General features: G+C 30.7%; 1 pseudogene; it reads right to left on the bottom strand.

Moving 5' to 3' along the window:
- Nucleotides 1-3,935: 3,935 nt before the first annotated feature.
- LOC128039920 (F-box/kelch-repeat protein SKIP6-like) lies at nucleotides 3,936-4,818 on the bottom strand (annotated as a pseudogene).
- Between the last annotated feature and the right edge of the window lie 2,433 nt (nucleotides 4,819-7,251).

Here is a 7,251-nt window from a genome sequence, read left to right as displayed (position 1 = left end):
GACTTTGATAATGTCTTGTAAATATTGAGTATGGATTTGTTTGGACGTTTAAATTTGTGGTAACAATAAGGGTACATTGGATAGGCAATTAGACCAAATGAGATGTGTGTTTTGGTCACTTTATTCATGCCTCTTGAAAGCAAATGGCTTATGAGTTAACGTTACGAAAAAGAAATGGTTATTTAGTATGCTAGAAATGTGCTAAATGGTTGATTTTGAAATGTTGAAATGAAACAAGGTTGATTATGATTGTGGTAACTATTGTTGGTACACTGGTTAGAACTTATTAGATGATTGATTTGATATGTTTTGAGTGTGATTGAAATGTGTTTTGATCATATGAATGCTTGTAGAAATGGTGTGTCTTGGTGTGCAAGAATAGGGCTTGAAATGACTTGGTTTAGGGGCAACTTGTGTTGCACACGGGTTGTGACACAGTCGTGTGCCATGCACGACTCATATTAATTTTAGGTGCAGGTTTCACACAATCGTGTGAACCAAGTCAGTGAGTTACACGGGCAGACACATAGTCTAGGACACAGCTGTGTGTCCCATAGTTAGAATGCCCACACGGTCTGAGTTGTCACATAGCCTAGCCACACGGCCGTGTGACCCCTATGTCACAAATTTTTTAAAAATTTTATCTAAATTTATGTTTTGTTTTGAATTAGTCGTTGAATGTTTCCAAACTATTTTTAAGGTCTCTTAGGCTCGATTTAGGCCCACAAGATCATTTATGCTATAATTAAATTCTGTTATCAAATGCTAATATGTAAATTATTTATTAATTATTGTTTCAATGCTAAATGTTCTGAATGGTATATTAATGCCCCGTAACCCTAATCCGATGATGGAAACGGGTTAACGGTGTTACATAAGTAAAGATCATTGTTTTTGTAACAACCCGATTTAGACCCTAGTCAGATAGTGGTTTCAGGACCACAAATTTGAGTCAAAAAATATTTTAATATTATTTTTCGTGCTTATAATATGTGAATTGACATGTGTGAAATTTTCGTGAATTAATTTTATCGTTTGTGTACTGATTTGTGAAAAAGGACTTAATTGCAGAAAATGCAAAAGTTTGTGCCATTTGTTAAAGTGTTTAATTGACATGGCTTTTTAAGTATAAGGTCTTTAAGATGCAAATGGACCATTGAATTAATGCATGGGCAAGTATGGACATTAGTTAGTGGATTTTTAATGTTATATGGCTAAGGTTAAAATAGTAATTATTGTGTTATTATTAATTAAATAAAAACAAACATGCAAATGACCATTATCATCTTTTTTTTGCCGAAACACACAAAAAAAAGAAATGTTTGAAGCTTCATTAGGTTCGGCACTTTTTTAGCTAGATTAAGGTATGTTCTTTGCTCGGTTTTTGATAATTTTTACATTTTTGATATCGTTGCTTTGTATATTACTTAGCCCATGTTTTAATTTTTAGAGTTTATGATGATTTTGAGAATTGTCATTGATGAGAAATTGTTCTTTTTGTTGTTTCATGATGATAAATAAATATTTGTTGATAGATTATTAAATTTTGTTAAGTAATTTTGATAAAAATCCAAATTAGGGATTTATTTGTGAAAATGAAAATTGAGGGGAAAAAATTTGAATTAAATGGAATATATGGGCTTATATGAGATATAAGGATATTCGGCCAAGCTAGGATATTTTGAAAATATGTGTATTTTGTGTTTTGTGAAATAGGGACTAAATTATAAAAAATGTAAAATGTTAGGGGCTAAAATGCAATTTACCCATTTATGTATTTTTGGAATAAATTTGTATGAAATGTGTTATTAAATAGCCGAATTTGAATTTAGATAGATCAAGAACAAAAGAAAATAGAAGTAGATCGGGGAAAGTCGAAAGTTGTCGAGTAGTCCATTCCATCCGCTTGTCTTCGTCCGAGGTAAGTTCGTAAGTGAATAAATGATGTTAAATTGAATGTATTTTTTTATATAAATTGTTGAATTAAATTAAGCATAGATTGATTAGTTACGAGCTTAATTCGATTGAACTACGACATCTGAAAGCCTTACGAATCATAGGATTTTGATATGTGATTTCGTGTAAGACCACGTCTGGGACGGTGACATCAATTTGAGATTTACGTGTAAGACCATATTTGGGACATTTGCATCGTATATGATTACGTGTAAAAACTTGTCTGGGACACCGGTATCATTATTTGATTACATGTAAGACCACGTCTGGGACGTTGGCATTGTTTGAGCTTTTTGAGCTATCCGAGTATCGTTTTGATTCCGAATGGTTCAACGGAAAATGTTATGGCAAAACTGAATGTGAGTTTGAATTAAACGATTCACGTATATTTGAGTTATATAAAGTTTGGAAGTAAAGGTAAGTATTGTAGTATAACATGATAATGTGAATTAATCGCTTATATATGTTTATATTTATGTCTGTTCAAGATTGGAAGTTTTCGGCCTACTTGTATGAATTATATATGCTCTTTGTTAAACTATTTGCTTATGACTTCCTAAGCTATTTAAGCTTACTGTGTGTTCGTTCGTTCGCTGTTTTATAGATTTTGGAAGTTAGTTACGAGCTCGGGCATTGTCAAGGAAATCCGTCACACTATCGAATGCTAATTTGGTATTGTTTTTGAAGCTTGAATTTTGAACTTATGGCATGTATAGGCTAGCATTTGTTTTGGTTGGTCTTGAAATTTGTATATGTTTAGCCATGCGAAAATGGCTTGATCTTTAAGCAAAATGATCAATGTTTGAGTAAATTTGGTCATGGTTTATGCGTGTGGTAATTTTGATATATGGATTTGTTTTGGTTGTGGATTGTTAATGATGCTAAAGATAGTGATAATCAGTCATGTGTTAGCTTAAATAAAAATATAGATAATGGTTTTAATCTAAATTATGGTTCGGCAATGGTAATTTATTCATGTAGTTAATTGTTTAGTTATATGTTAATGTTGAAATTTGTTGTATTCGTTATGTGGGAATTATGCTATACTCGGATAGTTGACAATTTGAAATGGTATGATTGCATTAGTAAATTGGATAGAAATGTTGAATAAAGTGTATGTGTATATTCGGTTAAAATATTAAACTCATATTATTGAGTATGTGATATGGTTATGTCATGTATTGAAGTCATATTGGATGTCCGTATACGCAGATAAGTAATTTGTTATGTGTAAGTATGTTAAGCATGCGAATTAGGTGTATTTTTAGTGTTATATGTGCTTAAAATGGTTCAGATTAATATGTTTATATACACACAAACTTGTGTTAAGAGAATAAGTATAATTGGTCTTGAAATAATGCTTGTTTAAATAAGTATAGGCTAAGTGATATGTTTAGCATGGGTGTTCGAAATGATTCAATTAATGTATGTTTATATGTATAAACTTGTAATAAGAAAATAGGTATGTTTTGGTCTTATAAATTGATTTATAATTGTCTTGTAAATAGGTCTAGAGTTGGTAATAATGCACATGCAAAATTGGTTAAAGTTAGGCAAGTAGAATGTGTATCTATGTAGGATTATATGTGTCTTGGTTGCTAATGTTTGGATTGTTGACTATTATTAATTAAATGAGTTGTGCATGATTTGAGTATATTTTTTATGGTAATTGTTAATTGAGTAAAGGAAAGAATAAATGGCATGGTGTGCGCATGATTTTTTTTCTTGAATGGTTCAATTTAATATGGTTATATGCGCATGTGTATTTTCTTATATTTGATATCCAGCTTATGAAATGTATGTATTGAAATTTTTATAAGCTTAAATAGTAAATTTTAATATATGAACGTTAAGCATATAGTACTATTAAGCTTAGAAATTTGAGTAGGGTTAGTGAATTAAAATGATTGTTTTACGGATCATGAAATGCTATGAATACCTGTTTAAAGCTGTGTTCTGTTCTGTAATGCCTCTTAACCCTAATCTGGTGACGGATACGGGTTATAGGTGTTACTGTTTTTCACATAAAAATGAAAATTCAAGATGTTAACAATAGAGTATGAAATTATAAGGATTCAAAGCAAAAAACTTTACCAACCAAGCCTTTCCATTAAGTTTCACAAAAGCAACTGCCAGGCAATGAATAATGGAAGCTTCTCTGGGAACCAAAAAAACAACATCCGAACACTCAATGTTCCCCCATAACTCCCTAGCTTCATTTGTCTTCACCTCAATCTCAGTGCATCAAATTTTTATTTCTTTCCTACCTCTATTCTTTGATTCCCAAACCACCATCAACTTCCCTCCCAAATTCGCCATTGTAGCACTGCATAGAAACCTCGACAACCCTTTCAATTCCTTCCAAGTCCCTTCATTCACATCATACCCCCTTATATTCCCTAAACAATCATAACAAAACAATACCCCATTGATCACGTAAGCTCTCCCTCACCACCCATTATCCAAATCACTATCCACTATTTCCCAATTTTCGCTTTTAACTTCATAGCAAACCCTGTTTCTATCAGCCATCGCATAAACTTTTCCATCAATAAAAATACTCGTATGCATCCATTTGTCCCAGATTTGGATCAAACTTGGAATAGAGTTTCATTTCCCCATTTTGAGGTCATTAACTTCAACCCAATTCTTCGACCGAGCCCAATTATCAACCACGCAACCACTGATGACGTAAATTTTAATGGCTCTAGCAGTGGTGAACTTGCAAGAATTTGACAGAAGAAAGAAAGAAGAAAGATGAAGTGTAGAATTTGACAGAAGAAAGAAAGAAGAAATTTTGATGGTGATTGGATGGTAAAAAAGTGAGGGAAAATGAAGTGTTATTAGCTGGCGTTGCCACATCAACAAAAAATTAACGTTGTTAGTCTCAAGTACAAATATAGTGGATGGAAAAAAAGTTTGGATACCAATCTAGGACAAAAAAATCATAAGTACCAATTTGGGAGAAGTGGACAAGTTGGGGTACCAATTTTGTATTTAACCCTTTTATAAATAATGATAAAACTTTTATAATTAAACTAATAAGGTAAGAAAATATTGTACATAAATATTTTGATATACCAGGATTTATAAATACAAACTTATTTTATTAAAAATTACAATTCCAAATAAAGCAAATTTTGTTTATTGTCAAAATTTTGAAGGCTTTTTTAAGCATATTATTTATCAAATAAGTATTCCAAAACATGAAAATTATTGTAAATAGATTTTTCTTAAAAATAATTGTTCGAATGATTGTTCTTTCATGAAAGTAAAGTTAATTTGAATACATATATAGACATTTTTTTGTTTATAAAGTTGGAAGAAAGGGTGCATTGCACTCGGCTCCCCTACTTGTTTCGGTATATTCATCCATAATATATATAAAGCATGGGGCATTGCAAATTAAAAAGAAAGGCAAAAAAAATGGTAACATACTGACATAATTGTAAATTATGAAATTAATATAGGTATTTATCTTATGTTTGTTGTTGATTTAGCAGGTAATCTTTTTGGTAATGAATAAGTTGAATTATGAACATCCTTCACATGTTGCTTGTGTTCTCAACAGGAAAAGAAAAAAATTGTTTTAAATGATTCTATAGCTCTTCTTGGAAAGAAAATCCATATCCACATAGGAAAAGATGGAGTGTGGCCTTCTATTCTTGAAAATTGGTTTGATCTAATAATTAAGCAAGGGTGAGAATATCATTTTAGGGAGCTTGTGTGAAAAAAAATGAAAATTTCAATTATCCAATTCCCCCTACTAGTTTATTGGCTATGTATTGACATCATAGACCGTTCAAGTAATAGATTTGAAATATCGACTAACTTTTCTCTAAAGTTCAAATTTAAGTGTGAAGAATTCTCACTTTCGACGACCAAGTTCGGTTCAAATTCTCAACCTATCCAAGGTTAGCAAAGCTGGGTTAAGAAAATTCTTGAAAAAACTTTTATATGAAAATGTTTTACAAGTCACTTTCAAACTTCTCATTTATATGCAAAACCATGGCAAATTTGTGGTGTGCCATTCTTGCTGAATAGAGTATTGTTTCTCACACATTCGTTACTTCTTAGGGGCAGTTCAATGTCACTTTTAAAGATGTGCGCGTTCTTTTAGAATTTTTATGTTTTGAAAAAATATAACATTTGTTCCTTAGAGTTGTTTAAAGAAGAGAAACAAATTCAAGAGTTCCTTTTTTTTTACTTATTTAAAAGCGAGCGTGAAAGATCACAGTTGTTTGATTCTCCAATTGGATTGTAATGTTTCACTGGATGTTTAATTTTAGAAAAAAGGTGAAGATAGCTCTCTTGAATTTCTTGATCACAAGTATGAGTTGGAAGCTTTTCTGATCATATGGAAAGCTTGACATATCTTTAGACCCTAAATACCTTAAATCACCCTATTATATGCATGTAACAATTCAATTTCACTTTTCAAATAGTCCTTAAAGTTTTGCATTTTATCCAATTTAGCCCTTAAAATCGAAATTGTTATAAGTTTCAAATTTGAGCTTCGATTGCAAAATCGATATCAATTCCATCCTTTTGCAGCCCTCTAATATATATAATTACAAAAACTTAACATCAAATTAGAATTCTTTACACTTTAGTCCCTATGTTTAAAACTAATAACTTTCACTCTACAAATTAGTTTTTTTTCACTTCTAAGCTTAAAATTTAACAAATTAACACCAATTTTATCAGCTTAAAATCTAACAAATTAACACAAATTTTATCAAGTATTCAACAATTTTAATTGTTTAAAACTTTAAATTTTTTACAAACTAGTACATGAGTTAGCTAAAGCAAGCTCCCAAGACCTCAAAAACATAAAAAAAATACAAGAAACAAAATCGAATTAACTACTCAATTTTTGGTCGAAAGTTGAAGTGCTCCAAAACCTATTTCCTTCTTTTTGTTTCGTGAAGATGAAAAAGATGAAGCAAATGTTTTTGTTTTTCTTTTATTATTCATATTAAGATTAACATATACTTTATTATAATTAACCTAATTAACATTTAATTAACTAACACTAATCACATTAAACTAATTTTGGTGGATAATAATTTTCCACCACTACATTTTGACAAAATGAGGAAGGTCCAATTGCTCAATTGGTCTTTCAATTAATTAAAAATCCATAACGACTAACTTTACCACTTTTACAATCTAATCCTTATACCTTAATTAACTATTTGATTAACAAAATTAATGGACTAAACTTTGATTAAAGTTTTTACTAACCATCGTTTCCGGTATCACTGAAAAAAATGGGTTGTTACAACTCCCCCC

This window comes from Gossypium raimondii, chromosome 3 (assembly GCF_025698545.1).
Source record: "Gossypium raimondii isolate GPD5lz chromosome 3, ASM2569854v1, whole genome shotgun sequence".
Lineage (NCBI taxonomy): Eukaryota > Viridiplantae > Streptophyta > Magnoliopsida > Malvales > Malvaceae > Gossypium > Gossypium raimondii.
The sequence above is the reverse complement of the archived record's forward strand: the minus strand, read 5'-3'. Positions and strand labels throughout refer to the sequence as shown.